The 25,144-nt window shown below is 38.0% G+C and overlaps 1 protein-coding gene across 3 annotated transcripts in view; it reads right to left on the bottom strand.

The window, feature by feature from the left end:
* The window catches only part of TNRC6A (trinucleotide repeat containing adaptor 6A), a 280,434-nt gene that overhangs the window by 239,124 nt on the left and 16,166 nt on the right, over positions 1–25,144 (bottom strand). For all 3 annotated transcript variants that reach the window (XM_074196817.1, XM_074196818.1, XM_074196834.1), the window contains exon 2: positions 10,125–10,198. The gene's annotated coding sequence lies outside the window, so the exon portion shown is untranslated. The remainder of the gene's footprint in view (positions 1–10,124; positions 10,199–25,144) is intronic.

Raw genomic sequence — 25,144 nt, 5'->3', positions numbered from 1 at the left:
GAGGTGAAGCAATGATGTCCATTATCAATTCAATTATTATTCAATATATTAGAAATATTATTTAATATAATATTAGAAATATTAGCTGTAGCAATAAGAAGAAAATGAAATTGAAGGAATTAGGCAATAAGGAAACAAAACTATCACACTTGACATGATGATATACTTAGGGAACTAGAGAATCAACTAAAAAACTATTCAAAATAATTAAGAACTTTAGCAAAGTTGCAGGATATAAGTTAAAGCCACATAAATCATCAGCATTTCTTTATATAACTAACAGAGCCCAGCAATAAGAGATAGAGAAATTTCATTTAAAATAACAGTAAACAATATTAAATACTTGGGTATTTGCCTGCCAAGACAAATCCAGGAATTAGATGAACACAATTATAAAACATTTTTCACACAAATAAAAGGCAGATCTAAACAACTGGAAAACTATCAGTTGCTCATGGGAAGCCTGAGCCAATATAATAAAAATGATGGCTCTACCTAAGTTAATTTAATTATTCAGTGCCATACCAATCAAACTACCAAAAAATTTATTTTAAAAAACAAAATTCACTTGGAGGAACAAAAGGTCAAGAATACCAAGGGAATTAGTGAAAAAAATTACAAAGGAAGAAAGTCTAGCAATATCAGATCTCAAACTGCATTATAATGCAGTAATCATCAAAACTATCTGGTACTGGGTAAGAAATTGAGTGGTGGATCAGTGAATAGATTAAGGTACACAAGATACATTAGTAAATGACCATAGTAACAGAGTGTTTGGTAAACTCAAAGATACCAATTTTTGGCATAAGAATTCACTGTTGGACAAAAATTGCTGGGAAAACTGGAAAACAATGGGGACACAAACTAGGTATAGCTAACCAATTCACACCATATGTCAAGATAAGGTCAAAATACAGATGTGATTTAGACATAAAGGGTGATACCATAAACAAATTAGAAGAGGAAAGAATAATCTACCTGTCAGATCTATGGAGAAGGGAAGAATTCATGACCAAATAAGAGACAGAGAGTAAAAAAGACAATTTTGATTATATTAAATTAAAAAGCTTTTACACAAAACCAATGTGACTAGAAGGAAAGATGAAAACTGGGAAATAAGTTTTTACAGCAAATGTCTCTGATAAGACCTCAATCCTTAAAAATAGACAGAACTGGGGGCAGCTAGGTGGCACAGAGGATAGAGCACCAGCCCTGGTGTCAGGAGGACCTGAGTTCAAATCCAGCCTCAGACACTTAATAATTGCCTAACTATATGACCTTGGGCAAGTCACTTAACCCCATTGCCTTGCAACACCTCCTCCTCCCCCCAAAAAGAATATAAGCTTATTGAGGACAGGGCTCTCTTCTTTGCTTGTATTTATATTCCCAGTGTTTAGCACAGGGCTTGTCATATACTAAATACTTATTAAATATTCATTTGTTCATTCATGGATATTGAGCTTTTATAGGATCAGGGCTGATTATCCCAGGAGGTATAAATGCTTTCCCAAGCTTATGGTACATTGGCTGTAGTTGTATCTCAGCAATCTTCCCCGGAGAGAGGAGTCTTATATGTATGGGGTGGATCACTTAAGAAAAATCAAGAGGAAAATCAAGGGACTGCTGAAGCAGTTTTATCCTCTTAAGCCTTTCAAACCTTTTTCTTAGAGGAGAAATCATTGCTTAAGGGTTGAACTTGGGAACAGTTTGAAACTAGAAGGCCTGGGGTAGGGTAGGGGTCTCTTTCTCTTCTTAACTGCTTTTCTTGAGTCATGAAACCAGGAACCCATACTCTACAAGAATCAGTGCTTCTGTGACCTCAAGGGAGGTCAGATTTCAAAGGCCTATATATATTGCTGAACTAGGGACCAGGATTCCTGACTCTCAATCGTCCTCTGAAACTAAAATGCCGAATCCATTTTCTTTTCCATAAAATGGGGGATTTGGACAAGGTTGTCTCCAAGATCTCTTCCACCTTTAATTGCTATATTGTTAATTTGAGGTTCATTTGAGTGTATTGTTTGATTTTTTCAAACTGTTCTTTTTTTCTTTCTTTTCAATCTTTTTAACAATCTATGTTTTCAATCTTTGTTAAGGGACAACTTATCACTGCATAGGGAAGAGAAGGCTATCCATGGAGATTAATGTGATGAAAGAAATAGGCTCAGAGAAATTTGGGAAGATCTAAGAATAGATATAGTAAATAGAACCCAGAGGACAATTTCAACAACAATGACAACATTCTAAAGAGCAATACCTTTGAAAGATTTAAGAATACTAATCAATGCAATGAGTATCTATGATTCCAAAACTCTCATAATGACTATGCTGTTCACTTCCTGACATAGAGGAGATGGACTCAATATTTAGAATAAGACATAATTTTGCACATAGACATTGTAGTGATGTGGTTTACTTAGGGTTGCATACTTATTACAATTTTTAATTTCTTTTTTCTTTTAAATTGTGGAGTGTGGAAGAGAGAAACTGAATGTTTATTAATCAAAAATAAAATTAAAATGAATGAGATATAAAAACAAAAACCATCAATTTTTTTAAAAAATGGAATAGGAGAGGTAAAGAAGGAGAAGAGTAGTTTTGCTTATTATGATGATATGCTGTGGATAGCTAGGTGTTGCAGTGGATAGAGCACCAGCCCTGGAGTCAGGAGTACCTGAGTTCAAATGTGACCTCAGACACTTAATAATTACCTAGCTGTGTGACCTTGGACAAGCCATTTAACCCCATTGCTTTGCAAAAAAAAAAAAAAAAGATGATATGCTGGAGGTACTCACACTTATCAGATTGGCTAAAATGATAAAAAATGAAAATGATCAATGTTGGAGAAGATGGTAAAAATGGGACACTAATGTATTGTTTGTGGAGTTGTGAATTAATCCAACCATTCTGGAGAGCAATTTAGAACTACACTCAAAGGGCAAAAAACACAAACTCTTTGAGCCAGCAATACCATTACTAGATTTATATACCAAAGAGATTGTAAAAAAGGGGGGAAAAGACCCACATGTACAATAATATTTAGAGCAGCTCTTTCTGAAGTGACAAAGAACTATAAATTGAGGGGATACCTTTCAAATGACTGTATATGTATATGAATGTTATGAAGTACTATTGTTCTCTAAAATATGAATAGCCAGACTTTAAAAAAGCCTTAAAAGACTTGCATGAACTGATGCTGAGTGAAGTGAGCAGAACCAAGAAAACATTGTACACATTAACAGCAACATTGTGGTAAGATATGATAATTATGATGGATGCTCTTATCAGTTCACTGATCAAGAACAATCCTGAGAAATCTGTTATGGAAAATGCCATTCACATTCAGAGGGAAAAAAAAAACCTATGGATTTTGAATGCAAAGCAAAGTATAGTATGTTCATCTTTTAAAACTTTTATGTTTTTTTCCCTTTCTCATGGATTTTTCCCTCCCTTAATTCTAATTCCTCATTCACAACATAACCAATATGGAAATATGTTAAACATGTACATTCTTAACCTATTGTTCAAGTACATATACACATACAACCTTATTCAGACTGTTTACTGCCATGGGAATGGGAAGAAAGGGAGGGCAGTAGAAAAATGTGAACTCAAAAGCTTGCAAGAGAACAAATATTGAAAATTATCTGCATGTAATTGAAAATAAATTTTTTTTAAAAGATGATATAGTAATGTGAGGAAGTCCAAGAAATGGGTGGTGGGCAGGGCAAAATGAAGAATATATTGACAAAGATCAATGGAAAAGCAATAGAAACAATATTATTATTAAACTATACCTAAGACTACTTGGACAAAAAAAACAGGTTAAGGATTTGGAGAACAACCCAAAATTTGGCAAGGAAACATGATTTAATATAAGCAAGCATTTATGTGTAAAACACTGCAGAAATGGTGGCAATCTTGGAAAAAGGAAAGGGACTACTCCATTTTAGAAATTATGTTAGAGAAGACTAGAAAAGTCAGGAAGAGTTTGGTGTACACCTTATATTTTGGGGGAGCAGATTTCAAAACATACAGAGAAAGGAGAAAGAGCCCATGGATTAAAATTCTTCAGTTAATCTCCATGAAGGCATGTCTTTATATTCTAACCACCTAGGATAGTGCCATATACATAACAAGAACATAGTTGTTGTTTGGTTAGTGAAGTTCTCCAGGAGGGACCCTTAAAAATGAAATCTGGAAGATATCAAGACAAAAAAAAATCTGAGTAGGGAAAAGGGAAGTTATTTAAGAGACTTAGGTTGATATACATATCAACCAATTTAGGTTTAAAAAGACATGGAGATGGGGACAGCTAGGTGATGCAGTGAATAGAGCACTGGCCCTGGAATCAGGAGGACTTGAATTCAAATCTGATCTCAGAAACATAATGATTAGCTAGCTGTGTGACCTTGGGCAAGTCACTTAACCCCATTGCCTTGCCAAAAAAAAGACATGGAGATGAAAGAATGTCAGGAGAATTAAAGTTCAGGACATGCTGTAGTGGTAAAGAAAGCTAAGGAGAAGAGAATGGGGTTTGGTTTCATTTAGTGACATTGGGAGAAAAAGGCTCAGAAAAGGGATATGACTTCTGCTCAGGGTAGATGGGATACTGGTAATAGACAATAGAGAAAGCAGAGTTGCTCGTTTCCCATTTAGTTTCTGCTTTGTTGATAGGAGAGATCAATCTTTGGATTGTAAAGGACAAAATGTAAACAGGAAGCAAATAGTCAAGATAAGTAGAGTGATAGTAAGAGAGCATCTCCTTCTTTCTTATAGAGTTCAAGTCATCAGGCTCAGATTAATTACACCTAGAAGGAACTGGTCAGTATGATTGCTGCACTACTGTCAGTGACCTTGGAGAGATTGTGGAGGAAATGGACAGATTTTTCAGAATTCAGAGAAATGACAGTGTAGATAGCTAGGTTGTATTATATACAGAGTTCTTGAATTGAGAGTCAGCAAGACCTGAGTTCAATTCAGGTCTCAGACACTTACTAGTAGTGTGACCCTAGGCAAGTCACTTAACCTCAGTTTCAGTTTCCTCATCTCTAAAATAGTGGTGATAATAATAGTGCCTCCCTTCTGGTGTTATTGTGGGGAATCAAATGAAATAAATAAATGTAAAGCATTTTGCAAACTATAAAGCTCTGTATATTTGCTAGCTATTATTATTGTCATCATCATCATCATCATCATCATCATCATCAATGGCTTCCCCTTCATAAGAAATTATCAAGGAAAAGCCAAATGGTTTTTAGTTGGGCATGTTATACAAGGGGATTCTTATGCCACTATAAATTAGACCATATGGTTTCTGAATTCTGTTCTACGTCTGAGTCTTTGGGGAAAAAAAAAAACCAATCCTAGACATCTCAAAACTCTGATCCTCTCTTTACTTGCTATCTTCAGTTGCCTGATTCCCACTTTACCCTTTTGCCTCAACTATTCTCACTTGCCCCCCCATTTCCTCTTATTTGATTTTTCCAATGTCTGCCTCATGCCATTTCTCCCTCCTGCCCCTCATCTTACTCCACTTCCTTTACATTCTCTTCCTTTACTCTCTCCTCACTACATTTCTTCTCACTTTTTCCTTCCTTCCTTCCCTCCCTTCCCTACACCTCATTCTAATTCAACCCCTTCAAAGTCTTTTTCCTCAAGCTCTAATCTCTTCATCTGGTCTCTCTGTCTAGTTTGTACTCTTTCCTACTTCTTCTTTCCTTCCCTTCCTTATCCTATCTTTAATTCACCCTGATTCCTGTTATCTTTATGACTCTGGGCAAGTCCATTTAATCTAACTGGACCTCCTTTATTTATATAAAAAAAAGGGGGGGGGTGGTATACTAAATGACCTCTGAGGTCTTTTCTTGTTTTAGTTCTATGATGCTATGATCCTTTCCTTTCTTCCCTTTCCTTTTTCTTTTCTTTAATCTTCTCCCCCTCTGACCCATACCCCCCCATTTCTGCTCTTAGCTCATATCTAAAGCATTCAATCTCACTTCTACTTTATCCTTAATTCATCTTTGAGGCACTTAGCTTCCCTGGGACTCAGTATCTTTATCACTAATATGAATAGGCTTGGAAAAGGTCTCTTACATCTCTAAATCTAGGGTCCTCTGGTTTTCAATCTATCTCACTCTTTCTCTTACTCTCTTTCTCATTTTTTTTTCTTTCATTCCACTGCCCAGGCAAGATTCTGATTAGTGTTTTGTTTGGAAGCACTCGATGTCCTCTATCACAGCTGCAATCTATGACCAATATTTAGGAATCAATACCCCTGGCCCACTGTGTCGACAGATTCTGAAAACTAAACTAGTCTTCCCTTTTCATTGACCCTGACACTAAATCTACTCCTGTATTTATTAACCTCACTATACTACTACTCACTGTCATATCTACCCTGACCTAACACAGGCCGACTGAAGAAGAATCCTGACTTTTTTCCTTTTTAGGCCAAGTTTTAAGGCTTAAATTTGTCCTTGTTGGTCTCAGCAGGTAAAAAGGATTCCTTGTGTGTACTACCCAGGAGGGAGGAAGGTGTGTGCATGAGGGGTGGCCATGGGCAATCTCCTTTAGCTTTGTCTAAGGACAGCCCATTTCCACTGAGCTCTGTCTTCATTAGCTAACCCGACCCTTTCTAATTCCTCTCTAAACACAACTAGCTATTGCTGTTCGGACTGAAATAATTAATTGGAACAAAATTGCCACTGTAGGAGAAAAGAGTGATTAAACCCATCCAGAGGACAATGCCACTAATCATCAGTCTAAGCGTCTAATTATGGGGCTGGAGGATGTGGATGGGGGATAATAACAGGCTTTTGTAAACTGTGTTGCTGGAGGAGTGGGGAGGAGGGTCTGTGTATAGGGAACTTCACTCCCAGCATAGTACATAATTTCAGGACTCAAGAGACATCCAAGAGAGGAAAATCTTGTGCAGTAGAGAACACATCTTGGTGCAGCAGAAAACACTTCAAGACTTGAGATTCAGAATTAGGTTTGCTCCTAACTTTTGTCCATTCTGTGTTTCTGAGATTGACTCATTTAACTTGAGATGTCTGTTTACTTACTCTAAACTGAGAATAATAATACTTTTAGCACTCAGCTATGGAAATGAAGAAAATGCTCTGTAAACCTTAACTGTTCTATAGAAAGGCATTTTTTTTTAATAAATTTGGAATTCTAATGGGGATTGGTGGGGATGGGAAGAGTCAGAAAAGGGTACCCTGAGTTCAATACAGGTATATTTCTTTTTCTGTTACCAACTTTTCTTTTCTCCTGTCCCACCCTTCCAGACCAAAGGACCCTTAATACCTCCCCCAGTACTTCCTGAATAAAATTTCCTGGCTTCCATTTGTACAATTTGGCCCCCAAATATCTTGCTTCTCTTGTATGGGTAACCTACATCAGAAGTGTCAATTATATAGCCCATGTGGTCTTGAAACACTTGTGAGTATTGCCCGTCCCCTACAGTTGCCTGAACTAGATTAAAATGTATTTGAGAAAAATTTAACTAAATAAAAATATAATGTGGTTAGCATATAGTATTCTTTTTTTTTTGGTAAGGCAATAGGGTTAAGTGACTTGCCCAAGGTCACACAACTAGGTAATTATTGTCTGAAGCTGAATTTGAACTCAGGTCCTCCTGACTCCAGGTCCAGTGCTCTATCCACTGCGTCACCTAGCTGCCCCCTAGCATGTGGTTTTCTAAGTCAAAAAGCAGGTATCCCTGTTATGATTTAATGATTCCCATTTCTATCTGAATTTGACATCACTGAAGATACTCCTCAGTGTCCAACCTTTCAGTCACCCTCACTGCCCAAGGATTATACCCATCCTTGAAGATAGCACAGATATCACCTCCTGTGTAAATTCTTCCTTGTTGGGGTCCTTTCATTTAATCCCATAGCATCCTGTTCTAAGCTTGAGGGCTTGCATTCTCATCTGCAGTTTATTTTTTGGTATACCCATCTTTTCTTTTACATTAGAAACTCCTGGAAGGTGGGTACCTACTTATCTTCAAGGTCCCCTCCATGAAGTTTTCATGGACATCTCCAGCTTAAATTGATGACTGTAAAATTGAGGAGAGAGGACTAAATTCAAGAATCAACTGACCTGAGTTTTTATCCTGAGTTTGCTATTTACTTAACTGGGAGACCTTCATCAAGTCTTTTGCCTGATTCTCAGATTCTTCCTCTCACAAATGAGGAAGAAAGGAGACAAGTCTAAAATCCTTTACAGTCCCCTCAGCTAAATTGTCTGTGGTGCCCTTACTCTTTACCTTTCTGTGCTTTTTGCCATCTCATTTACATTCTTTTGAGAAGAAACCTTAACCTTACTTACTCTAAACTGAGAATAATAATACTTTTAGCACTCAGCTATGGAAATGAAGAAAATGCTCTGTAAACCTTAACTGTTTTATAGAAAGGCATTCAATCTCACTTATATCTCCTCTTTTCTTATCCCACATATTCCTGTCACTTCTGCTAAGGTAATCACTCACTTCCATCTCCTTTTCTGCTTCCAAATTCTTATTTCTCTAATGCCCAAGAAGAGTACAGTAGAAAATGTACTAGGCCAGGAGTCAAAAGATCTGAATTTGGATCCTGGCTCTGCCACTTATCAGCTGAGCAAATGACTTGACCTCTCTTTAAAATTTTTTTTTTTAATTTAAGGCAGTGGGTGTGAAGTGACTTGTCCAAGGTCACACAGCTAGGCAATTATTTAGTATCTGGGTCGGATTTGAACTCAGTCCTCTTCACTCCAGGACCGGTGCTCTATCCATTATGCCACCTAGCTGCCTGACTTGACCTCTCTTAAGTCTCAGTGTTCTCTCATTTATAAATTGAGGGGGAGCTGTCGGACAAAATGTTTTCAATGATGTCATCTAGTTCTAACATTTTGGATTATAATTAATATCAGTTCTGCTATTCTTGGTTCTAAAGTCTCTTCCAGATCTGGTATTTTGAACTCAAGTCCTCCTGACTTCAGGGCCAGTGCTCTAGCCATTGCACCACCTAGCTGCCCCTAGATCTAGTATTTTGAGTGAGTCCCAGTGCTCGTACTTAATTGCCTTCTCCTGCCCAGGCAATAGACCTTTCTTCTCTCTTTGGCACTTTAACCAGGGCAAGTCTCTGGTTAGACAGCTTAGCACAACTTTAATCAATTCAACATAACTAAATGTTCTTGACTCTTATGTCATTTGTCTTGGGCTGCTCTGCCAAATCCACAGTGGAAGTATAAAATTGAATTCTATGCTTGTGAAGTACCTAGCTCATATGATGCCTAAATCAAGATTACTGACCCTCCATTAAATGTTTTCTCACTCCTTAAATCTGTTCTGATTCAGGTCACCCAGAAATGGTCCTTCTCTGATCTCAAAGCACTTTGTTTATATCCAGACTCCATAGTTTTTTCTCTGCATGTGGATGCCATTATTACCTCATAAGTCTTTTTTTTTTTTTTTTTAGGTTTTTGCAAGGCAAATGGGGTTAAGTGGCTTGCCAAAGGCCACACAGCTAGGTAATTATTAAGTGTCTGAGACTGGATTTGAACCTAAGTACTCCTGACTCCAGGGCTGGTGCTTTATCCACTGTGCCATCTAGCAGCCCCCTCAAAGCACTTTGTACTCCTCTAAAGCAATTTTTACTTTGACTTGCATTATATTTCTATATATGTCTTATCTTTTTCTTCCTCGAAGGCAGGCACTCTTATTTTACCTCAGAGCACCTAGCATAGTGGCTTACACTTAGAAAATACTTAAATGATTATGTAAGGACAACAGATTTAGAACTGGAAGAAGAGTCTAATACTCTTATTTTTTAGATGAGGAACCTGAGACTCATCAAGGTTATTTAACCAAGATCACAAAGGTAGTAATTGTCTATGTCACATTGAAATCCAGGTCTTCTGACCTTTCCTTGGAACCATGCTGTCCAGTTGGTGACAAATTCATACAGCATAAAAACTAGCGATTCCCAATTAATCAATTGTGGTGCAGTATAAAATGGAAATAGTGAGGGATGGGAGGGGGCAAAGAGAGATGTTCATGACCATCATCAGAGCTGCTGGAGTGTGGGGAGGATACTTCACAAATTAGGCAGGCTCAGAAAAGCCAGAAACCTTACCGTTCAGTGTCTTCTGGCACAGGATAGGAGAAGACCTCTTCTTGGCACTTTAAGGAGTAGAACTCGTCTTTGACCTTTATGATAACAAAAAAATGCAACAGTTCTTAGTGATGCAGTTATAATAATAACTAACATTAATTTAATGCCTACTATATTTTAGGCACTGAGGTGATAAGAGTGGGGCAAATCACAGGAAAAAAATAATGCTATGTGGCATAGTAAGGAAGTATCTTACTATTTTCAAGGTACTAAGCTAATAATTTACATAATTTTTGAATAACATTTTATTTTTTCTCAATTACACATAAAACTATTTTTTAACATTCTTTTTTAAAATTTGAGTTCCAAATTCTCTCCCTTCCTCTCATCCCTCCCTCCCTGAGATGGTAAGCAATTTGATATAGGTTTTATATGTTCAATCATGTAAAACTCCATTCTATAATAGTCATGTTGTGATAGAAAATACAGATCACCACCCCCCCACAAAAATAAAAGGAAAAACAGTATGCTTCGATTTTCATTCAGACTTCATTAATTATTTCTCTGGGAAGATGACATTATTTTTCATCATGTGTTCTTTGGGAGTGTCAGATCACTGTATTGCTAAGAATAGCTAGGGCTTTACAAATAATTTCTTGTTTTATCTTCACAATAATCTGTAAGGCAGAACTATTATCACTAGCCCCATTTTACAGTTGAAGAAACTGAGGCAAACAGTGAAAAAATTTACCCAAGTGTCAAAAATCAGATTTGAACTCAGGTCTTCCTAACTTCAGGTTCAGCACTTCATCCACTGTGCCACTCATCTGCTTCTGGAGAGTAGCGCACTGGACTTGATCAGAGGACCTATCTAATACCATCTCTGCTAACTGATAATTCTGTGAGAAGGCAGTGCTCCTCCCTTGGTTTGAACACAATCAGGTGCCTCAGACGATGTGTGCTGTTGGCCAGCAGCTTTTTGAATGTCATCTTTGAGTAGGCACTAGAACATCCCTAGTTTAGCTGTTTGACCTTGGTGACACTTGATCAGGACAACGTTAAACTGGAAAACTTCTTGTGTTTGATCTCCTGTACTATAGACCTGGGGAGGGGGGGAGAGATAAGCCTTTAATCGAAGAACCTTGGAAGATGGAGGTGGTTTTAAGGAGAGTGTCAAGTAACCAACTAACCAAGAGCAACATTAAGGATCTCCAACAGTTCTTGAGGTTTTGCTAGGTCTGAGATCCACATAGGACAGCTCTATAGGGAAGATTCAGTGTTCACACACCTGTTATAGTTGTTCTTAGTACTAACCCTCAAGATTGAGACCTTTTTTTTTTTAACTGAAGTCATTTGACACCTTTCTCTAGCAGTCCTGGTGATTACAGTGACCTTTTCACTCCCCTATCCATACCATTTCCAGATAATTAGCACTACTCTGAACATCTCTTCCTGTCCCCACCACTCCTCACTATTTCCAGAGTCTTGATGGAGTTACGAAATGGCTATTAAATGAGTGAAGAAGAAAGAAAATGTATGCGATATAAAGAAGCGGTATTGACTGTGGGTGAGCAGGAGTATAATATCAGGGAATTAATGTGAGAGCTAACAGATGCCAGGGTATGGGCCTCTGGAGCTGATTCTCTAGAGTAAAATGTTAGGGAGATGCCTGCATCTCCTAAACTGTGGAGCTAACCAAGCTATGTTATGCCTCTGTGTCCTAACCAGTCCCTATTGGTATTTAATTAATTAAATTAGTTTTCCCTGGAAGATATGAGATTTTTCTTTTTAGTCAGTATAGTTCATACTCCTAGTGGTCTCTGCTAGGATGAAGAGTGTATTGCATTGAATAGAGTCCTCAAGAAGTTTCCTAATGGATGAGAGTGTTTCTATATATTTTCCTAGATTACTGATTGACAGAGAAGTCACAGTGTGAAGTGTTGTCTTTGTAAGTGCCTTCCCTGGGTAAGGAAGGTTGCCTGTTTATTGCCTCAGAAGACATATCACCTCTACATACTACCTGAACACAATGAGACTGCAGGTCAGACTATTTTCTATTTCTGGATCATACTTGCTGCCTGCTGCTGTGCAAGGGAAAATATACCTCTTTCCTATATGTCTCATAGTGGTACCAGTAGTATTTAGGAGTCATTTTTCTGGCAAGGATATTATCTGTGATGAAAAAAGTTTTTAAAATTTTTATTTATTTTTCCAACGACATGCAAAGATAGTTTTCAATCATCTTTTTTTTGGTAAGGTTTTGAGTTTCACATTTTTCTCTTTCTTTCCCTTTCCTCCTTCTTCTCCCCTTGACAGAAAGCAATCTAATATTGGCTATATATGTATAACTATGCTAACCATATTTCTATATTAATCATATTGTGAAAGAAGAATCAGAACAAAAGGGAAAAAATGAGAGGGGGAAAAAGCCTCCATAAAATATAAAACAAATTTAGGAAATTGAAAATAGTAGGGTCAGTTAGGTGGTGCAGTGGATAGAGCACTGGCACTGGAGTCAGGAGTACCTGAGTTCAAATCTGGCCTCAGACAATTAATAACTACCTAGCTGTGTGATCTTGGGCAAGTCACTTAACCCCATTGCCTTCAATTAAAAAAAATGAAAATGTAAAACAAAATGAAAATAGTAAACTTTGGTCTGCATTTATATCCCATAGTTCCTTCTCTGGATGTGGATATTTTTCCAGATGATAAAGTTATTCAGAGATTTCTCAGAGTGTAGTTCTGATAATCTGATCTTCTGAGACTCTGCCCTATTAACACTAAGGATGAGTTTGAGAAACCAGATACTAGCACTTTCCTTGTAAGCTCAAAGTGTTAGAGCAAAACTCTCATAAAAGGATAGAAATCCTGTAAGTTTGTATCATGGTCCAAAGGAAGCATGATACTCCACTATCATGTTGGCAGAATTCTGTAACCTAGAACATGTAAAACCAATCCAGAAGATGACTTAATTTGACTTATACCTCCTAAATATTCTCAGTCAGCAGAATATTAGAGCAGATACTATCAAAAAAACCAAAGAGAACACATCCAAAGAGTACCATATAGTTCCCAGAAACTTTTTAGTCACTTTGCCCTAAGGCCCAGCATTACTGTCTTGTGTATTGTGGGTGCTGGATAAATGTTGAATTGTTGGCCAAGTTGGAAACAATGATGAACATCTAACAATGAGAATGCAGTACTGCCCTCTGCAGGAATGGCTGGACAGCACTCCAAGTGGAGAATTCATCATGGATGGGGTCACTCCTACATACAAATACTCCCTGGAGAAGGACCAGCAAGGATATTGCTACCCTGCCATGGTGGACCAATAGAAGGGCACTAGAAAATAGGGAATATCTTTTAGCTGATTCCAGTAACCTCTAGTCCAGAGTGATGACATTAGTATGTCTAAATATCTGACATCTGTCTAGCTGAAGGGGATAGTGAGGAAACCCCCTGAACTCCTGTGATCTATTCATCACCGTTTCATGATCTTGGAAAGTAATTTCTCTGAACTTCATTACACATTTGCTTTTATCCCAAGACCAGGATTATATTACCGTAAAAATCTTCATGAAAATGACATCTTTGATCCTTACGTATCCCACTGAGTAACAACCCACTGTAATTTAGGTCATCCTTTAGAATATCTCTTCTGAAGATAGGATCATCTAGGTAGAGCAAGAAGGGATTTCAGAGGATATCCAATCCAATGTTTTCATTTTACAGGCGAGAAAATTAAAGTCCAAGGAGATTAAAATTTGCCTTGAAAAAAAGAAAGGATTTGAACCAAGGTCCTCTGGCTTTAAAACCAATGTTTTTCTTCTTGGTGCTAATTTCCATATGCTACCTGAATATAGTATATCAGATTGTAGACCATATTATTTCCTACCTCTGGGTCACATTTTCTTCAGGAATGAAGGACACTACCCAGAAGACCATTGGGTGGATAGACCAAGAAAACAAAATTGTAACAGCAGGGCAAGCAGCTCTTGTTGATTCCACTGAATTTTGTTTCAAGAATGAGATGCATGTGTTTATTGAGAATACATATTTAATTCTGAAAACTGTTTTTTACCTTAAGGATATTCATCGCCCCAGTCCACTGCACCATAGTTAACCAATAGCTGGTAGAATTGGAGGCCACGTGAATGGTCTTACAAATCATCCTGAATACCATGAAGCTACCTATTGTTTTTTTTTTTTAGTTTTTTTTTTTTTTTGCAAGGCAAATGGAGTTAAGTGGCCTGCCCAAGGCCACACAGCTAGGTAATTATTAAGTGTCTGAGACCAGATTTGAACCCAGGTACTCCTGACTCCAAGGCCAGAGCTTTATCCACTATGCCACCTAGCCGCCCCTAGGCTACCTATTGTTAATCATTAAGCATTTATTAAGAACTTTGTGCATAGTACTAAAGGCTAGGGTTACAATGAAAGAAAAACAGCCCCTGTCCTCAAACTTTTATTTAAAAATTAGTTTTGGGGGCAGCTAGGTGGTGAAGTGGATAGGGCAGCCGTCCTGGAGTCAGGTTTGGCCTCAGATGCTTAATAATTACTTAGCTGTGTGACGTTGGACAAGTCACTTAACCCTACTGCCTTGCAGCCTCCCCCAAATTAGATTTTTTTTAGTTTTTGCAAAGCAATGGGATTAAGAGATTTGCTCAAGATCACACAGCTAGGTAATTATTAAGTGTCTGAGGCTGTATTTGAACTCAGGTCCTCTTGACTCTAGGGCTGGTGCTCTATCCAGTGTACCACCTAGTTGCTCCCCCCAAATTAGTTTTTATTGACATGTTTTTATACCTCCCATAGTTTTTCTCCAAGATCCTTTACCCCTCCCACAAAACCATCCCAAATAGCAAGTAGTATTTTTTTAAAAGACAAAAATAAAGAGTCAGCATAACAGTTCAATACAACAAAAAAGAGCAAAATATGTGCAGTGTGACATTACACCTATGCAAAGGGGTGGGGTGGGAGTGTCTTCTCATAGCTCTTCTTTTGAGCCAAGCCTATTCTTTATATTTTTGTGACAGCCCTTTTTGATTTGTGTGTGACTTTCCTTTCCCTTTATACTATTGTTGCCATTACTTGTAGTTAAATTGTGTTCTTGATGCTACTCATTTCATTCTGCATCAATTCATATAGATCTTTCCATGTTTCTTTTTATTCATTACATTTGTAATTTTTTACAACGCTGTAATATTCACATGCTACAATTTGTTTTGTTATTTTACAACCAATGAATATCAACTTTGTTTCCAATTCACAAAAATTGTTGTTATAAATATTTTGATACATATGGGGACTTTCTTATCATTCGCTCCTTTGAATTATAAATCTAGTAATAAAATCTCTAAGTGAAAAGCTATGGATTTTTTAATCTCTTTATTTGCAAAATTTAAATTTCTTTCCAAAATAGTTTTTGCTGATTCAACAACTCCGCTAATAATGTACCAGTGTGCCTATTTTCCCACAACTCCTCCAAATAAACATTTATTTTTTTAATTTAAAAAATTTTATTTATTTATTTATTTTGAATTTTACAATTTTCCCCCTAATCTCGCTTCCCTCCTCCCACCCCCACAGAAGGCAGTCTGTTAGTCTTTACATTGTTTCCATGGTATACATTGATCTAAGTTAAATGCGATGAGAGAGAAATCATATCCCTATGGAAGAATAATAAAGTATAAGAGATAGCAAAATTACATAATAAGATAACACTTTTTTTGATAACAATTCTTTAAAAAAAATTAAAGGTAATAATAGTCTTTGGTCTTTGTTCAAACTCCACAATTCTTTCTCTGGACACAGATGGTATTCTCCATTGCAGATAGCCCAAACTTGTGCCTGATTGTTGCACTGATGGAATGAGCAAGTCCATTAAGGTTGATCATCACTCCCATGTTGCTGTTAGGGTGTACAATATTCTTCTGGTTCTGTTCATCTCACTCAGCATCAGAACATGCAAATCCTTCCAGGCTTCCCTGAATTCCCATCCCTCCTGGTTCTAATAGAACAATAGTGTTCCATAAGGTACATATACCAGTTTGTTAAACCATTCCCCAATTGAAAAACATTCACTCAATTTCCAATTCTTTGCTACCACAAACAGGGCTGCTATGAATATTTTTGTACAAGTGATGTTTTTACCCTTTTTCATCATCTCTTCAGGGTATAGACCCAGTAGTGATATTGCTGGATCAAAGAGTATGCACATTTTTATTGCTCTTTGGGAGTACAAATAAACATTTATTAAGTGCCTACTCTATGTCAGTGCAGAGGATTAAAAAAAAAGCAAAAGACAGTCCTTCCCTGCCTCCAAGAGTCTACAATTTTAATAGCAGTAAAAAATATGTAAACCAATATATACAGAGTGAGCTATATATAGGATAAATAGGAAGTAGTTAACAGAGGAAAGGCAAGGAATTAAGAAGGATGAGAGAAGACTTCCAGGAAAAGGATTTTTTTTCCTTAAGGGATTTAAAGAAGTCATTGGGCAGAGCAAAGGTATGGGAGACAGCAAGTGCCCAGAATCAAGATAAGGAGTATTTTATTCATGCAACATCCAGGAGACCAGGATCATGGGATTGAAGAGTGTGTATTGAGAACTAAGGCGAGAGAAGACTGAAAAGGTGGAGGGGATAGGTAATGAAGAGTTCTGAATGTCAAACAGTATTTTTGTCTTTGATTTTGTATTTGATTCTGGAGGCAATAAGGAGCCTCTGGAATTCATGTTGTGTGTGTGTGTGTGTGTGTGTGTGTGTGTGTGTGTGTGTGTGTGTTTGTCTGTGTGTGACATGATCAGACTTAAGTTTTAGGAAAATCATTTTAGTGGCTGAAAGAATTGGAGGGGGAAAGACTTGAAGCAGGCAGACCCACTAGCAGGTTATTGCAATAATCCTTGTTTGAGGTGATGAGGGTCTCCACCTGAGTGGTAGCAGTGACAGAAGAAAGAAGGGAATGTATTTCAGAGATACTGCAAAGGTGAAGTTGGCAAAATTCCTTGGATATGAGGGGTGAGAGAAAGTAAGAAGTATAAGATGATTCCTAGGGTATGAGTATAAGGGACTATTATTGCCCTCTACAGTAACAGGGAAGGTAGAGTGGATGGAGGGTTTAGGGGAAAGATTATATGTTCTGTTTTAGACATGTTGAGTTTAAGATGTCTGCTGAATAAACCTTTTATGATTTCTGAAAGGCAATTGGAAGTTGGATTGGATATTTGAGTTTGGATATCAGCAGAGAGATTGGGGCAGGATAGATAGAATTGAAAGTCATTAACATTGTTGAATTATTTTTTTAGTTGTTTCCCACTCCATGAGTTTTCTTGACAAAGACACTCCCACTCATTTTACAAATGAAGAAACTGAGGCAAATAGGATTAAGTGAGTAGCCCAACACATTTAGTAAGTAGTTGAAGGTGGATTTGAACTCAGTTCTTCCTGACTTCAGACCAGGTGCTCTATCCAGGGGGTCACCAAACTGCTTCATCAATGAAATCAATAAAACCTAAAAAAAAAAAGGGGGCGGCTAGGTGGCGTAGTGGATAAAGCACCAGCCCTGGAGTCAGGAGTACCTGGGTTCAAATCCGGTCTCAAACACTTAATAATTACCTAGCTGTGTGGCCTTGGGAAAGCCACTTAACCCTGTTTGCCTTGCAAAAACCTAAAAAAAAAAGAAATCAATAGAAGTTGATGAGATCACAAAGTAAAGTAGTATAATGAGAGATGTAGGCTTAGGACAGAACCCAGGGCTTGATCTGGAGGAGGATCCAGTAAAGGAGACAGTCAACAGATAAGTAGGAGGAGAACTGTCTCTTAAAAACCCAGAGAGAAGAAAATATTAAAGAGACAGTGCCAATTTGCAGGGTGTGAGGTGAAATCAAGGAACTTGTGTTTTAATGGAAGAGACATACAGTCATGATATCTGTGGTACAAATGAAAGGTAATCTCTAAAGAAAGACTGTAGCATCTGGGTCAATAAGGAAAGGCCTCCTGAAGAAGGTAGGATTTCAGCTGAGTCCTAAAGGAATCTAGGAAGTAGAGGTGAGAAGGAAGAACATTCCAGACATGAATAGCAAGAGCAAATCACTGAATTGGTAGATGGCACTGAAGTACAATATCAATGTTTGTGAAATTCCTGCATAGAAAGGGGTCCCTGCCATCCTTCTGGGCCCTGAGAAACTCCTTAGAAATATTACTTTGTCTGGGTGTCTTTGGGTCTGAAAGTAGTCTGATAGGACCCAAGTACTTGACCCTGGGGGTCATGGATATACCATAAAATTGTCTAAGATTCACACAGCACCCTTGTTAGCCTAATTATCTTGCTGTATCTGTAAAATTCCTGCCTCCTCCCAGGACTGCATCTCCCTTCCCCAGATGTGGCTGGAATAATAAGATAGTAAATCCCACTCCCTCAAACCTGTGGGAAGCCTGTGAATATGTGACTCCCTTCATCTCAGGAAATATGTTCAAACATTACACAAAGACCCTACTCTGTCTAGTCCCCTATCTTTACTGAGCCATATGTTTACATATGTCTATAGTAGTATGACAAGACAATATATCTAAACTGCTTTGTTTGCTTTTGTATCTTGCTTGCTCTCAGTATCCCCCCCCCAAAAAAAACACTATAAAAACCCTATCCTTGAACACACAGGTATTGTCTGATTTGGGTATTCTTCATCCCCAGGCAGTCCCTGGGAAATAAAGTCTCCATCTCACTCTTTGGGTTCAGCACATATTGTGTAAAGAGCAGCAAGAGGTCAGTGAAGCTAGATCACAGAGAATGCAGGGGGCATTACATGGAAAAGATAGGAAGAGGACAGAGTTAATACCAAAAGAGCTCCATATACCAACCAGAAGATTTTAATTTGATTCTAGAGGTAATAGGGAGTCATTAGAAAACTGCTGAGAGGAACCTGGGCACAAGATGTGTTTGTCCACCTGCATCATTATCTGTTGCTTTAAGACTTGCAGCTTTTCTCATATGTTAACCATTTAATCCTTCCAATAACCCTGGGAAATAGGTGCTTTGATTATTTTCACTTTAAAGATGATGGATTTAAGGCCTGGAGAGTTTAAGTGCCTTGGCTAACTAGAAATCAGGATTTGAACTCAGGTTTTCCAAGTCTAGCACTCTGCATTGGGTCACTTCTAGCTACCTCCACCTGGGTATTCCATCATTACCTCAAAACTCAACATTCTAAAAACTGGACTTATTTCACCCTAATTACAATTTTTTTTCCTCTTCTTAGTTCATACCATTCTAAACTAGTTTCTCTTTTCAAATGCCTACCCTTTGCCAGTGATAATCTGGAAACCTTTGTATCAACTTTGGCTCGTTTTCTTTTTTATTTCCTATATCCAACCAATCACAGTCTTGCTGACTTCTTTTCCTGAAACTTCTTTTGGAGATGCCCCTTATCTTTTTTTTTTTTTTTTTTTTTTTTGGTTTTTACAAGGCAGTGGGGTTAAGTGACTTCCCCAAAGTCACAGAACTAGGTAATTATTAAATGTCTGGGGTCGGATTTGAACTCAGGTCCTCCTAACTCCAGGGCTTGTGCTCTATCTACTGTGCCACCTAACTGCCCTGATATCTCTTATTCTTAATTCTCATTGGGATCAGTGGGAAAGGCTTTACTGTCATATCTGTGCTGATGGGTTAATAGAGGTAAGGGGTGATAACTATCATGATTAGGGTAAGCAGCGGGGCTGAAGGCAAATTCCTCTTCCTAGGGATCAGGATCCAAGCAAAGGTCAAGGAGGGTCAGAAACCAGGAACAAATGTATTTCAAGAGGCTGAGATGGAAGTGGAAATACAAGAGAAATCTGTACAGGATGAGGTAAGTGGAAGGACTGTTTCCATGCAGTTTGGCTCCCCAGAGCTCCAACTTTTTATGCCAATAATGGTGCATTTATTCATCTTTATCTAGCTTTAACATTTCTTCATATTATTTCAGACTGAATCATGGCTTCTTTCTCTCTTGACCAAGCTATTCAACCATCCTCCAGGTCAAAAGGAACCTCTTCTCCACATATACTCCAGCTTGCCTGTGCTGGTGCCTCCTTTTCTTCCTCCTCCTCACTCAAGCTTACTGAGTCACAAAATCCACACATTGCAGACTCTCAGACTTGGAAGAGATCTCGAGGGCCATCTGGTCCATTTCACACAAGAAAAACAATCCCTCCTACAACACACCCAACAAGTGGTCCTTTAGCTTTTGTTTGAAGACATGGAGGGTGGTGGTGGTACAGCAACCCACTATCTCTTCAGTTAGCCCAATTTAGAGTGCCTTAATTGTTTTTCCCTGACTTCAAGCTAAAATTTTCCTCTTTATAATCTTTACCTATTATTCCCTAATTCTGTCATTTGGGGCCAAGCACTGTAAATCCTTGGTACCTCCTTCATCATCACCATCAATCTCATCCTCATCCTCATTATCAACATCAACAACATTTATAAAGTACTTACTATTAAGAGCTGTGCTAAGTATTTTATAAATATTATTTCACTATTATTATTTCTATTTTTCAGGTAATTAATCTGAGGCAAACAGGGTTGAAGTGACTTACCCAGGGTCACATACCTAGGAAGTGTCCAAGACTGAATCTGAACTCAGATCTTCATGATTCCAGGTCTGGTCTTCTGGCCACTGTACCTTTCTATCACATTTATAAAAACTATGCAATATCCCCCTAACGATTCTCTTCTCCAGGCTAAATTTATCCAGTTCCTTTAACTAACCTTCACATGTCTTGGACTTGAGATATTTAATTCTTCTCCTGCCTCACCTCTACCTTTTAGAATGGTTTAAGGCTTGAGTCACACTTCTATGAAGCCTTTCCTGTCCTCCTCAGTTATCAGTGCTCTCTCACTATACAAATTACTTTGCATTTATTTATAAATGTATGTTTTGTATCCCTCCCACCCTAGGAGAAAGTATGCTCCCTAAAAACAGAGACTGCTTCATTTTTTCACTTCGGTACTTCTAGCAGCTAATATATTCTGTTTTGTACACAGGGAGTTCTTAGTCAATATTTATTGGGTTGTTGGACCGAGTTTTTCAAATATTTTCTCATTTGAACTTCACAACAATCCTTTGAGGTAGACAAAACAACTATTATGTCCCTTTCATAGATAAGGAAATGGAGATTAGAGAGAGATTATGTGACATACCCCAAAGCATGCAACTATTAAAGAGCTAATTGGGGAATGGGGAAACTCAAGTTCAAGTCTTCTTCCAAGTCTAGCACATTTTCCACTACAAAGTAGAATCAGAGTGTTTTAGAACTGGAAGGGATCATGTAATCCAGTTCCCTCATTTTACAACTAACCCAAGAGGTGAAGTAGCTGGACCAAGGTCATAGTAACTTAGCAAGAATTAGAGTCTGTGTCCTTCTGGCTTTCACTCATGTGCTTTCAACGACATTTTCACCCTTGCCATAATTGTGGAAATTGGTTGAGATGATTTCTAGGGTCCTTTCCAGCTCTGAAATGCTGTGGCTCCTTCCCTGTAGCTCATGTGATGTTAGTTACAGTGACATGGATTTTATTTGAATTAATGACTTTAATGGTGATAATTTATCTTCATTGAACATACAAAGGAGAGTTAGTGGCTTCTCTGATAAGCAATTGTTTTGAGAGACCCTGCAAGAAGGGTTTCTTTTAGGTCATTCTTGCATGATAGCTCTAGACCAGTGTCTTAGGACCTATTTAGAGACTTAGCAGGGAAGAAATGTGGCTTTCCTTTCATATTCCAACCGTGAACCAACATATGGACAGAATGGGCCTGAGATTGTAATGCTTCCCCTCCTAATTAATCACATTACTCAAGAAAATATATTGATATAATTAATAACAAGAGGCATCTATATTACCCTCTATGGCATAGCAAATTATGAGGCAATAATCCTTGGATATGTTGACCTGGATTTTATACATGATCTATCAAGCTCATTCTCACTAGAGTGAGTCTCAGGAGGCAAGCATAATACCCCAATGCTAATTAAACAAAAACAGGATGGACAGCAATAATGTTCTATTAGTCACTTCCAATACAGCATAAAATAGTTAATCCTCCTCCCTTTTCCAAACATCTCCCATCTTTTTCAGGGATATTTCTTCAGTATTTTAACAGGACTGGAAAAAGCTATGTTCCTGTTAATTCAGAATGCAAATCAGTTCTGGTTTGATGAAGGAAGAAATACTCCATTGCTATTATAACAGGAGGCCCTGAAAGCTTTCAGCATCAAACAATTCAACCTTTTGGTCTTTGGACACATTTCTGGATTGCAATGAATAGGTTGTCCACCATTGCCTGAAGCAGCAATTGTAGCTTATCCAGCATTAGAGGATGTGTGACTGGCATAGAGGTCAGCTGCTCAAAAGGGTCCCTTTGGGTAGCCAGAAATTGAGGAAACCATAATGCCAAAGGCTGTCAAATTTAGTAAGCTTTATTCCTTTTCAGTAGCTCTCTCAATTTTGGGCTTTGATGATAATAATAATAATAATAATAATAATAATAATAGACATTTATATATAATGTTTTAAAGTTTCCAGAGTGTTTTACACACATTATCTCCATCTTCCATGATCAGGAAAGCAGGGAATATAAGAGAAAGTGTAGTCAGTGACAGAAAAGATGACCAGGGAAGTGGTAGTCATCAGGAAGAAGTTGGGCATCAGTGCTAGGAGATGGAGTGTGAAAAGAAAATATTTAAGATAAAAGGAAGTTTGTTAATTATAGAGCAAGGATTCTAGAGGATACAGTGAAATGGTCAGGCAGATCTTGAGTGGGACATTATAAGGTGGAAGGATGGGAAGAAGGGAACAGATAGATGGGTAGAACAAAGGATCTGCTTTTCAACAACCAGAGTTTTAGTACTAGAATAGAGTAAAAGTTGGTTTGTTGTTGTTCCTTCATTTCAGTCTTGTCTTATTGGGGTTTTCTTTATATTTTTTTAGGTCTTTTGCAAGGCAAATGGGGTTAAGTGGCTTGCCCAAGGCCACACAGCTAGGTCATTATTAAGTGTCTGAGACCGGATTTGAACCCAGGTACTCCTGACTCCAGGGCTGGTGCTTTATCCACTGTGCCACCTAGCTACCCCTTATTGGGGTTTTCTTGACAAAGATATGGAGTGAATTGCCATTTCCTTTTCCAGCTCATTTTCCAGATGAAGAAACTGAAACAAACAGGGTTAAATGACTGGCCAGTGTGTGTCTGATGTCAGAGGTGGACTTAGGTCTTCTTGTCTTCAGGTTGCACTATCCACTGTACCACCTAGGTAGAGGATCTATTTGCTTGAGGATTTGGGATCTTAGTAAAGCTGGTAATGAGGACAACTCAGCTTTCTTGGTCCCATACCCAACATTGCCATTTCTAGGGACAGAGTCATATGAAGGAGAGTAGAGATTAAAAGAGCATATTTAGGCTGAGCCACAAATGTCATTGCCTTTGAGCAATTGGGGAATTCGGAAAGAGAGATAGTTACAATTAAGAATGCAGTGTATATAAGAAATATAGCTTATGTAATTTGTTTCTAGAAATTCTTATTTCTTTATTGGAAATGATTGCTTCTAGCACTCAGGTGATGCTCAGGTTTTTTTTTTTCTTCCTATTTTGAGTTGTGGGTGCCTTGCTTTTGGAATGGGTCACTGGAGGAATGACCAGGTAAGCCCAGTGGTATCCACAGTTCCCCTCTCCCTTAGGCATCTCAACCTACATTGCTTGGGCTTGGGACCTGGGTTTGTTTAAACAAACTCTAAGAATGACTTGGTTGAGACATCAATTCACATTCAGCTTCAGGCTATGGGTTGGAATTCAAGCTGAAGGAATCCTTCTTACTCCCTGAGGGTATGTCTGAAAAAAAAAACGCTTCAGAGGTAATTCAATTCTATTCTATTGGGGCATGGTCCTGTAAGAATCAAGTCATAAATACTAAAATTCAGAATGATTTGAAGCTGGCAAGGAATTTTAAGGACAACAAGATTTTTTTCCCCCTAGAAAAAAAATGCTATATGTGGGGGGGGGGGAAGGCCAGGAATTCAAAGGAAAATATTTGCTGAGGATGGATGGGACAATGATGAAGGATGACAGGCAGAAGGCAGAACCATTCAATTCATATTTTGCTTCTATTTTTACACCTGACAAGGAGACTAGTGTTAGAAATAAAAAGAATGGAACAAAAAATGGCTAATAGGAAGCTGAAATCTTAAGATAAATTGGGATATATCAAAAAAGAATGGGCAGCTAGGTAGTGCAGTGGATAGAGCACCGGCCCTGGAGTCAGGAGGACCTGAGTTCAAATCAAACTCAGACACTTAATGATTACTTAGCTGTGTGTCCTTGGGCAAGTCCTTAACCCCATTGCTTTTCAATAATGTTTTAAAAAAAGAAACAACAAAAAAAAGAAAGCATATAGTTGCCATTGATAAATTTAAGGTTTTGAATTCAAATGAGCTACATCCCAGGGTACTGGAAGAATTGAGGAATGTGATTTCTACACCACTATCAGTGATATTTGAAAGACCATTGAGGAATGGGAGAGGTGCCAATGAACTGGAGAAGAACAAATATCTCATTTTTTCACAAAAGCAAAAATAGTGGGGTTTGTAAACAATAGATCAATGATTTTCACTTTGAATCCTGTCAAAACTCTAGAAATATTAAAGGTATAATGGAGACTGCCAATAAGCCCAATCCTTATAAGCTTGTTTACCAGTATGCTAGGCTGATGGAATCTCCCACTTGGAAGAGTTATGAGGACATGTAATGGAGGTGCCTCATAGAGACTTTGGATCACATTTTGCGACTATGTCTAGACTGCTAACCTCATGGGGAAGGGCAATGTCTATTTTGGGAGGAATTGGAAATGGAAGGTGCCTTCAAAAGTCAGCCTGAATTTCTCTCTGTAGATTGGAACTTTTATCAGTTTGTTTTCTTTAAAAAAGGTGTCTGGTTAGAGACAGTGTTGAGGCTGATATGTGGCCTTGTGAAAATAAGTCTCAGTTTACTATTTTAATGTTTGTGATTTCAT

The sequence above is a fragment of the Macrotis lagotis genome, chromosome 8, assembly GCF_037893015.1.
Source record: "Macrotis lagotis isolate mMagLag1 chromosome 8, bilby.v1.9.chrom.fasta, whole genome shotgun sequence".
Taxonomy (NCBI): domain Eukaryota; kingdom Metazoa; phylum Chordata; class Mammalia; order Peramelemorphia; family Peramelidae; genus Macrotis; species Macrotis lagotis.
Note: the sequence above shows the minus strand (reverse complement) of the source record. Positions and strands in the feature narration are given on the sequence as shown.